Raw genomic sequence first — 12,613 nt, forward strand, 5'->3', positions numbered from 1 at the left:
TAATGTCAATCAAGAAATCAAGCATCTTGATAATATCGGTTTCAGAGAATTTTTTGTTTGAATCAGAGTGATTCTTTACAAAGTAGGATTTATCCCTCCCTAAGACAAGATACTTGTATTTACGTTGGCCATTCTTTTTTATGAAGCAAAGTAATACCAACTCTTTTAATTTGTCTTTAAGTTTGGAATGTGGAATACTTGTGTAAAGAGTAGAGAACTGCTTTAATACTGTTACAAGATGAAAGAGAGTTAGATTGTATGTACTCTAAAAGATCTTTGGAATTTTTAAGTATCCACATCTGATTCACGCCACCTCTAGAATAGGCAGTTTCACAATAACTTTGAAGCCCGTCTTTGATTGCTGATAAAATGGATGTTAATAATTGAGAAAGAGGTTTTGTGGAGCACTTGGAAGACCCAGCAATATACCGCTGTTTGTAAGGACACTTATGTAGTTTAGGTATACAATACAGTGATGGAAGATCCAGTTCTTCATATTTGGTTGAAATACCAAAGGAACAAAGAACAGACCTATGATTATCCAGGATTTCCTCTTTGGTAAGTGTCGTCAGGGTATATGTTGAGTTTCCAAGTGAATTGTCTATACCTAATTCGTTTATCAAGCAATTAATGTAATGACTTTTACAGACAAAAACGATGTTATTTGGGGCTTTGTCTGCGGGGACAACAACATACTTATTATGGAGGTCGGATAGGTGTTTAGCAACATTTGGGTCTTTAAAAATTGACGTAGCATGGGCATTGATGGACCCATTCAGTTTCTTAATTCTGATTTGTATTAAGGACCTCACTGCCTTTATCCATTCGGATAGAGTGTCTACGTCTTCCTTCTCGCGCTTAGCCCATTGCCTGGCATAATCCTCGACTGAATCCATCAAAATTTTAAAGTTGTATTTCCAATTGATGGATTTAGGCTCACGATATTTCGGACCTTTCGATAACACGTTTCGTAGAAAAGTGTTATTAACAATGTTAAGGTCACCGGTAATAACGTGGCCAGCGGGATTATATGTGAATTGGGAACTAGCACAAGTGCAATCAGGAGGTTAAGACTTGAAGTCGTCAATATCGAGATCCTGCAAAACGCGTTTGTAATTGAAAATTTTAGTTGCAATAGGTTTGGTATAGGTATGAGAAATTATTGGTACAGACTGGTCACTAAAATAAGGAGGTATTTTCGATTGAACTAATTTATGATGAAGGATACACTAGTAGCCCGATTTCAGTCTGAAACGGTCATTTTGGTCTGATCACATCTTGATTGACTGGATTTACCGCTAGAGAAATTCGTCACGATATTTCAGATCGTTAAGTCGCCGTTCAGATCGATAGCCTCGACAGGTAAATCAGTTCGTTAAGGCGTGTCAAGACGGAAAAGACTGAATCGTCTAGCGGGTTGTTTGGAACCGTTAAGACCATGTCAGACCAAAACAGACCATGGATACAAAGAAACGTCAAGATGTTGTCAGACCGTGTCCAGTCGTGTTCAGATTTTAATCATTTGGACACAAAACGAGTGAAACTTTCCCATTGTTTATCAGGGGTTGCTCCCCTTTTAAAAATAAAATAAAAATTAGAAAGAAGACGGTTTATGTTAACTGAAAGTCTACCACGTCCCTTTAATCATGTTAATTAAATAAAAAAAAATATTTAATTTGAATTCTTACTTCATCCTATTTAACATGTTTTGTATATTTTAAAAAGTAGCTCAAAATCATACTGGTGAACAAACCGCCGCGAATTGACTAAAAAAAATTCAACAGATTGCCGAAATAACAATTTTCATTGAATGTAAGCACCTGAACCTTTATATTAAAGGTTTACAAGTGATTGCAATTAATACAGATCATTTTACACCCTTATTAAATAACTACGGATGTCGGCCGTGGTCACTTGTAAACGCGTGATCTTAATAATTATGTTTAATTAAATTTAAGATGTAACATTTTTTAATATTGTAAATGAATGCATTCTCATTTAACTTTTAATGTTGGCTCTATAAATTGCATTTGAGTAAATTTGAGGCAAGGAAAATATATATATATATATATATATAACTAGAATCTATGTCTATTCTCGTTTTCCGTTTACTGTCATGCCATTGTCCGTTCATTTTTGCCAGACTCATGCGTTTGACTTTCCATCTTTATTTTTAATTAGTCTATAATTCGACAGCCTTTTATAAAAAAAATATTACATACCAGAAGACTTCGTTAAAAGATAAAGTTTGAATATAATAGCAGAAAAAGGCCAGTGTACCTGAAGTACATTCAAAGACCAGGTTATATATATTACATAAATACAGCATTGTAAAGCTGGTTTAATTTGAATTACTATATCCATTAGGGACATTTTCCGACGATAATTAATCAAATCTGACAAGCTTGATTAAAAACGGAAAATACGCCCGTAAACGATTTAACGTTACCGTACCCTACTTGTCGCATACATGTCGGCATCTTCAAATGGCAAATTTATTTTACATAAAATCGTTGACATGGTAGATGGACACTACAGCACAATATAAGCTGAGCTTGTAATTACAATTGGTGAGTAGAAATGAATAATCTTTTAAAACATGCCTATCAGACATGAGAATAATCATTGATCCGGCCAAGAGTTTGAAGGAAAAATGTTTACATTTGTTACATTTGTACATACAGGTATGAATCGACGTTCTAATACACTACATTCTTACACAGTAACTTGTTCAAAGGCAAAGTAAGAATTTGGGCTTGTAAAAAAAATGTTCCTGTGATTGGACCCCCCCTTTTTTGGAAGATCAATGCATGATTTGAAAAACGTACATATAAACTATGGTTTAAATCCCCCCTTTTAAAAAGGGCTGGATACACACCTGTTTATTGCCTAAACCATTGTGTGTATTCACAATAGTTTGGTTGTGGGGGTGGCCTATTACCAGACCTAACCCCCTGATGGAGTTACCCTACACATTCATATGTATTGTATGTTTAATAATGTATTGATAACTGTCACGTCCTAAAATTTGCATGAAATATTTGTCACTGGATTTTTAATAACTCATAACCAACCAATCTTCACATGTATGTTACACTGATAATGTACCTATTTATATAGCCACTGATGGGTGATGTACAATAATTATAATTTATCACATATTTGTTATGAATACCTTCAAGGCTTGGGTTTGCTTATGCAATAACCTCAAAATTGCCTGGGGCACAAACAAGAGTATATTGATATTGTGCCCTGATTCCAAATGATGTGACAGCATTGCGTCCTTAACGAAACTTTTTTACACTTGTGATCAGAAATTTAAGATAATTTTCCAGGCATGTTTCATTAAATTGCAGGTGCGGATCCAGAGGGGGGTTCCAGGGATTGGAACCCTTTCTTTTTTTGAGGATCAATGCATTTGAATGGGGACATGTAATTGGAACCCCCCTTTGTCCTACTTTTCAAAATGGCTGGACCCGCCTCTGTATTGTTATCAATGATTTGTTTTGCTCTAAATTTTGTAGAACTTAAATATATACATATATTATAACTAGTGTTGTCAAATCGTACACTTTGCCTAACCGGTTACTCGGATAATCGTTCGACCGATTAACCGGTTAACCGGTAATTTAAGTTGGTGTTTGAAAGCCTTATCAATAGAACCCTACTCATAGATACAAGATGTGATATGAGTGTCAATTTGACAACCTTTCATCAAAGCCATAAATACGCTTTTAGAATTGAAGTTTTTCCTTTAGCATTATAATGCTTGTCTGTAAGGATTCCTGGCGAAGTTTGACTTTTAATAATCAAATACACCGTATCAACTATAGCGTTTGTACCAACTTCCGAAAATCAAAAAAATATGAATCTCGTAGAATTGAATATGTCATATGTCTGAAACCGATTATTCTTTCCTTTTCTCTTGTTGTCTCCGAAAATAATTGGGGGGGGGGGGGGTCAATTTAAAATGGTTAATTATATAAAATAAAGAGAAGATGTAGTATGAACGCCAATGACACAGAAATTAACAACTATAGGTCATTGTACATGCTGTACGACCTTTATCTTCACTGTGTTTGCCTTTTCTTTAAGCATGTTACTCGTACTTTCATGTACACATTGAGTACATAATGTACATTGGTTTGCATTTCACAATTTTGGAATTTAATGTAAGACTAACCCTTGCACTACGGAGGTTGCTCATTTAAATGTAGGTTAACACAATATTAGATCGAAAATAATGAAGTAATTAGTAAAATCAAATCTCATTACTGATTTAAAGTTATACTGTTAAAAAAACATCTTTACTAATTATGTTTCTAAAAGATCCTACCCCGAACTCTAATTAATCTTATATTTTTAGGATTAACAATAGCAATCAATATAATAAGATTAACGGTACCAATTTTCTTGCACCAGATGCGCATTTCGACTAGACAATTGATCTGTCAAACTAATTACCACGACGACAATTTTTAAATAAAACATAACTACTAGTATTTAATGATTTGATTTTCAACACAAATTTATATCAAATCTATCGAAAATGAAAAAAATTCCGGTTTAACCGGTTAGTGTTTTTGGTATTCGGTCGTTGGACCGATTAACCGGTTAACCGGTTAACCGTTAACAACACTAATTATAACATGTTATAATCTATACATACCATTGCTTTGTCATGTAGACAAGACAAGACAAGACAAATACTTTATTAGAGTCTTACCTCAAAATTGACATACATTTATACATTTATAAAATTACAGTAATATTTAAAACAACATGAGCCACTCTAAAAAGAGTTATGAGAGACTATAAAATTTCTACAAAACACATTATTATCTACAATTATATAAAATACCTTTTCTTTTTAATAATACATCATAGCAGATTTTGGCTAAAAAGTAACACACATTTTCATCAGTGAATAAAAATTTGAATTTATCATCATCAGACAAATTAACAAAATCACAATTAAAAGAGCTAGCATGTCTAAATAAAATAGCTCGTAAATCTGCATATACTGGGCAGTTAATTAAGACATGTTTCTCATCTTCAATAAAGTTATTTTTCTTACATTGCTCATTAAAACATAATCTATTGACGACCATAATGCCTTCATATCGGCCAGTTTCTATTCTCAGAGGTGCAACACCACATCTAAATTTAGCATATGCACTCTTATATTTTCCAGGCATATTAATACATAAATATTTTTCTCTATTAAAACATTGCTTAAACATTCTATACGTTCGCAATTTACTTCTTTCATTGTACATTAAGTCAGAGTACCACTTCTCTTTATATCTACAAAAATTTTCCTTTTCAATTTGTTTAATTGTATTTTTATCAATAGAAAAATCAGTATTACATAAAAACTCCATATCCATTTCTTTAAATTTCACATTGACTCTATAATTCCAATTTTTAAATTTACTATTACAGCATCTATTGCCCCATAAGAAAACCTTTTTATTAACTCTACAATGAGACATTTTAGTAAGTCTCGACCATAATCTAAAAATACATGTCCACTGAGATATAATACTGGGCATCCAACCCATATCTCCATATAAGGCTAAGTTAGGGGTGTATTTACCCACACCCATAAAAAATCTCATTGCTCTATTTTTTACAGCATTAATACAAGAAAAATCCTGGTGACCCCAAATTGAGGCACCGTATTCAATTACAGACATAACAAGTGTATCAAAAAGTTTTGTAAATGTATCAAATTGAAAACCTCCATTAGCTTTACATTTAGCTATTAATAAACCTAATGACCTACTTGCAGATTTAGCTACTGCCTTAGCCATACAATTGTAGTCTAAAAATTCTGACAACAGTAAACCTAGATAAGTATAACTAGGAACAATTTCCATATCATTATTATTAAGTACAAAAGTAAAATTTGTCTTTGGTATAGACTTAGTTCTGAAATGTACAATTTTTGATTTCTCTAGATTTACAACTAAATCATTTTTACAACACCATATATTTAAAGTATCCAACATTTTTTGTAAATCTTTCTCATTTTCTGTTATAAATACAAGATCATCTGCATAAAGTAGTACACAAATTTTTTCATCATCAATTTTTACTCCAATATCTAATTTTTTTACTTCATCTACAAGGTCATTAATAAAAATGTTAAACAAAATTGGAGACAGAATACACCCTTGTTTCAAACCACATTTAACCTCAAACCAGTCAGTAAAATTACCATTTACTTTTACACATGAATATACATTTCTATAAAGTGAAAAAATAGCATTTAACATTTTACTACTTATACCTAAATTTTCCAATTTACCAAAAAGCAAATCCCTGTTTATCCAGTCGTAAGCTTTTTTAAAGTCTATAAATGCTACAAATGTTGATAATTTACGCAATTTACGTGTTTCTATGACAGTAGTCAAAGTAGAAATATGGTCTATAGTATTTCGTCCCTTTCTGAAACCATTTTGTTCATCATGAAGAAAATTAAGTTCATCAAGTTTAACGGTAAGACGAGAGTTTAATACACCACAGTAAAGTTTATAAGATACAGGAGCCAAAGTTATTCCACGGTATGCCATAGGGTCTCTTGGATCTGCAGTAGAGCTCTTTGGAATCGGAGTAATGATACCTTTCGACCATAAAGCAGGTATCTTACCAGAGTCAAAGCAAATATTAAAAATTCGAGTTAAAGCTAACAATGCAGTTTGATTCTTATAAAGTTCAACCGTAATTTCATCACAGCCAGGTGATTTACCATTTTTTGAAGACAACAGTACATTATACACTTCTTCATATGATATAAAGCTATCAAGATAATCATCATACACATTTTCATTACTATGAATATATTCAACATTATTATGATTATTTCTATTTAACATATTAGAAAATTCACATTTCCATTTATCTAATACTACATTTTTATCACATGATACTGACTCATCACTTAATTTCACTTCCATTGGGATAAAACTTCGGCGTTCACTACCAACTCCTATTTTACCAATTTTCCTCCAAAATTCCTTTGGATTATCACAAGACTTTATTAAATCTTCTTGTAAGGAATACCAATATTTTCGTTTAGAACTTTGAACGGCCTTATCGAATAACCTACGTTTATTCACAAATATATGTCGCAACTCCTGTTTATTACGCTTAATTTTACATTTAATCCACACTTTTTCGGCTTTACACACTTCATTCCACAATAAAGTAAGCTCCTCATTCCACCATTCTTTTTTACACCTTCTTCTTTTATTAATATTAAATCCATTTGATAGAACAATATTTTTAGCCGGTAATTTATTACACATTTCGGTTTTAACGATCTTCACAAAATTTTCATACATATTATCAATATTACTTTGATCGGCAATTGAATTTTCTAAAAAACAAATAGCATTATCAATTTCAGCGATAGTAGATTCTTGACACAACCAATCTTCCGGTAAATTTCTTGTATCATATTTTTTCTTTGTCTCAGAAGTTCCTCTTGTCTGTGTATTTATACAGCAATTTGAGTCAAAATTCAAGGTAAAATCCCAAGTTAGTAATGAATGATCGGGCATAGCTTTCTTCAAGTCGTATTTTCCCAATGCATTAATTTGTTCAACTATTGAACTTGTTCTGATTACATTAAAATTGTTAAAATTATCCAAATGTTCATATGGCAAAACACAATAATCCACCACACTCATTCCTCTAGTGGATACAAATGTAAAATCATTATGTAATGTTTTTCGACCATTCAAAATACAGCAATTTACATCTGTTAAAAAGTCACAAAAAATATTTCCATATCCATTATGCTGAAAGTCTACCACATTTCTTTGTGGCAATTTATCTATTCCTTCAATAGAGTCCGGCAAATCTGAACAACGACTATTCCAATCACCACAAATATAAAATGGTTTTCCTTGTGGGATTGTGTATATGTTTGTCATTAAAATATCAAAAAATTCATGAATATTCACAGCCCTTGTGGAATTTTCCGGCGGTAAATATATAACACATACATAAAAGCAGTTATGTGCAAAGTTTTTATCTTCAAATTTTACCCAGATTATACCATCTGTGTTATCTTCTATGATATTAATATTAAATTCATCTCGCACATCATTACGAATTAAAATCCCAACACCACCAGATCCGGTTTTAGCTCTAATGTGAATTTCCTTTCGATTCAAACCAAACCATGTATATCCATCTATTTTTATACCAGTATTCCCTGTAAGATGGGTTTCTGCTAAACCCAGTATATGCAGATTATAGTATCTTACACATTCAGCTAAAAAGTTATATTTCTCACTATCTACATCCACCTTCCATCCGTTGATATTCCAAAATGTATGTAGTAATATTCTACAAATTCTATTTTGAAATAAAAAAAGTATTATTAAAAGAATTTGTTGAATTATTATTACTACAAATATGACAAATCAAATACATGTAGTTACTGTAAATTCAGAAATTATTGCTTGCATTTATTATTGCGAATTTGTCATTTCAGACTGAAATGCGATTTTCAATTTTACGATTTTGTGAAAAATCCTGTTTAATTCATATAAAATATCACAAAATGCACGTTTAAACTATTGCGTTTACAAGTCAGTCGCATTTTTCGCAATAATAAAAACCTCACATTAATTTCTGAATTGACAGTAGTATATAAAATAGTATAAATTGCTATTGACTTATTTAATTTTATACATGTTATATAATACATGTTATAAATACTTAATTCTTAATGTACATATTTTTGTAGATAAGATATCACATTGGTTTGAGCAGGATTCCCAGCAAGATTATGAAGGGGCATATATCATATATACATAGGAAATATATAGTGTCACCAAATTACTCTCATACGGTACCTCATTTGTACCTGTAGCTGTAAATTGTGAAACGGTGGATTCATTCATAATTTTGAGTTACTTATTGCAATTGGAAATAACGTTGATAAAGCTAACAGCATTATGCCATGATGTTGATGGGATGTTCTGATTGGAAAAAGGAAATTGTGAATTGAACAAAAAGCAAAGTTACAATTCATAGGAAAAAAAGTAGGAAATTGGGATAATGAAAATTCATAGTTTCAGTGATTACCTTACAATCATCATGATCATTGTCCATTCTACAAGTGCATCATCATGATCATATACATCTGAATTCACCTTGGATAATTATTCATTTAAAATAAGAATTTGGATATAATAAGAATTTCTATGCTGGCTTTGCTACTGTTGGCTTCATGTACCAACAGGGAGTGTTAAACCTTTTTGACCTTTCATGAGGGTCTGGCACGGTCCGTCACTACTGGTTAGTGTCATATATGCATGATGATGGAAGTTTCACCAACCTAGACGAGCTTTACAGCCCTGGCACAGTTGTTGGTTGGACTTAGAGTCAAATGAAAGCTTGCTGTATACATTTGTAGTTCAAATACTGTAGTCTACATGTATTTTGACAATCTTCTAAATTACTGTTCATTCTGAAACTGGCATTTTATACTTGTTCATGTAGTAGTCGAACATATTAAACAATACATGTACTTCAAAGTATCATTTTATTTTGTCTCGCCTTACATGAAAGTCATGAAAGTTGGTTGTATTTATGCAAGAAATATGTATTACAGTCTTTGGGTGATGATGTAAGCTATTTTTAATAGAGCTTTACATTTATAAAAGCTAAAAGAGCTGGATGTGTGGTTCAGTGACTGAGTGTAAGATATACTGTTACATTTCATTACATGAAATTGGATACATTTTATTGTATATGAGTACCTTGCAATGTCTCCTTGTCTATCAGGTTAGGTTGACCTGACCTTAATTTTATTTCATGGATAATTTAAGTGGTTTAGGTTATTTCAGTTGAATACAATGTTAAAATGGTTAGGTTTGTTTCTCAGATACTTCGTAATGAAATTAGAGACTGGAAATGGGGAATGTGCCAACAAGACAACAACCCGACTACAGAGCAGACAACAGCAGAAGGTTGACAATGTTTGAATTGTTTCTTAAGAAGCTGTAAGCTACATTGTACATGTTGGAAACAAACATAATTTTTATTTTTGCCTAAGGAGATATGGTATCAGGGGTGAATCCAGCCATTTAAAAAAGGGGGGTTCCAACTATATGTCCCCATTCCATGATCGTCCAAAAAAAGGGGGATTCCAACCCCTGAACCCTCCCCCTGGATCCACCACTGGGTATGAATTTTGATGAGACGACTTTCATAACTTAAACTATAAACCATAAACCATGTAGACCAAGTGATTTTCTTTTTAGTCACTATATCATAGGTCACTGTACAGACATGGCTCTGCTTGGAAAGAGCTAGGCATCTAACAGAGTTAATGGACAAAATTCAGACGAGAAACCCAACAGTGATGACAACTTGATTTATACTAGTATACATGAGCTACAAACAAACAAATATGTGATAAACAGCAATCAACAAAAACACTACAGACAAAAAATTAAGGGGAGACTATTTAAATATATAAAAGAAGATGTGGTATGATTGCCAATGAGACAACTCTCCACAAAAGACCAAAATGACACAAACATTAACAATTATAGGTCACCGTACAGCTTTCAACAATGAGCAAAGCCCATACCGCCTAGTCAGATATAAAAGGCCCCGATAAGACAAAGTAAAACAATTCAAACGAAAAAACTGACGGCCTTATTTATGAAAAGAAATGAATAAAAACAAATATGTAACACATAAACAAACGAAAACCACTGAATAACAGGCTCCTAAATTGGGTTTATTTACTTTAATGTAAAGTTAATGAAATTAACTAATGTCTTGTACAAGTATTACCCCTGACGTTACGTGAAAATTGTTTTCAAAAATCTAATTTGTCCATAATTCTTTTAATGATGTAGTAAACTTATTTAAATAAATTCAGACCTTCCCTTGTCTGATCACCAGCATGGCTAAAGGTATTACTCCCAGATGTATTGGCAGGTGACACCTCCAGGTATCCAAGCGATTTCCTGTCGGACTTGCAAGTTCATGCATCATTTCACTTCTGTCAGTGTACACGACCGAAACATTTTAAACTTTCAGGTGCATAGGTAATCATTTGATAATATATACATCTCTGTCCTGCGTGTCCGATAGTGATACACTAGTCATTACTGTTTATAAATAACATTTCTGGTGTAAAGAATATTATTCATAAAAATTTAAATAATTCCAAAAAAGAAATTTGATAAAATAAAAATTTGCTTACACATTTTTTCCAATGGTAAAATTGGGGAAATGTAAGTACTCGTTGTCAAAAATGAAGGACAGTTTGAAACATACAAGAAAAATTGATTTAACAAAAATATACGCACTTAACGACCATTCTTTTATACGCCTTGATAGAAAGTTACGGAACTATAGATAGTTGCAATTTAAAATTATATACATTTTTACATTAAACATAAGAAAGAATAAAATTGAGAATGGAAATGGGGAATGTACCGAAGAGACATCAACCCGACCATAGAAAAAACAACAGCGGAAGGTCACCAACAGGTCTTCAATGTAACGAGAAATTCCCGCTCCTGGAGGTGTCCTTTAGCTGGCCCCTAAACAAATATATACAAGTTCAGTGATAATGAACACCATACTAATTTCCAAATTGTACACAAGAAACTAAAATTTAATAATACAAGACTAACAAAGACCAGAGGCTTCTGACTTGGGACAGGCGCAAAAAATGCGGCGGGGTTAAACATGTTTATGAGATCTCAACCCTCTCCTTTACCTCTAGCCAATGTAGAAAAGTAAACGCACAACAATACGTACATTTAAAATTCAATTCAAGAAAAGTCCGAGTCTGATGTCAAAAGATGTAACCAAAGAAAATAAGCAAAATGACAATTATACATAAATAAACATGCATTTTGCCCCCTCCCTTTTTGTGAAAAAATTGGTTGCTTATATAGGGAATCACTGAACCGTGACTGGAGCGGGCCCCTCTTAGGTCAGTCAGTGGGCCCCCACTTACGAAAATTCCTGGATCCGCCACTGAGTATGTTATCGTGGGATGTCGATGGACTTTTGTATACCAAAAGAAGAAGAAGAGAACCAATTTGAATTAAAAAGAGGTTGCTCTGGTTCGTCGAAGTAATGGACAAAGTAAAATCACAGATTTCTATTTAAATAAAATTGTTCTCGAACAAAGGAAGGAATTCGTCATCACAATTGTTGGGTATAATGTATTATAATGTGAACATCGTTCTGAAGTACTGTATGCCAAATTTTCTGTTCCGACATGCATGTTACCAAGAGATGTGAATATTTTCTTGGAAAAGTATTCAGTAACAAAGTTTCTAAACCCCTTACGGGAAGGATTGTGCCTGATGTTCATATGATGAAATCATAATCTTTCAGTCAGTTTAATTGAAGTCTGGAGCTGGCATGTCAGTTAACTGCTAGTAGTCTGTTGTTATTTATGTATTATTGTCATTTTGTTTATTTTCTTTGGTTACATCTTCTGACATCAGACTCGGACTTCTCTTGAACTGAATTTTAATGTGCGTATTGTTATGCTTTTACTTTTCTACACTGGTTAGAGGTATAGGGGGAGGGTTGAGATCTCACAAACATGTTT

The sequence above is a fragment of the Mytilus trossulus genome, unplaced genomic scaffold (assembly GCF_036588685.1).
Source record: "Mytilus trossulus isolate FHL-02 unplaced genomic scaffold, PNRI_Mtr1.1.1.hap1 h1tg000373l__unscaffolded, whole genome shotgun sequence".
NCBI lineage: Eukaryota > Metazoa > Mollusca > Bivalvia > Mytilida > Mytilidae > Mytilus > Mytilus trossulus.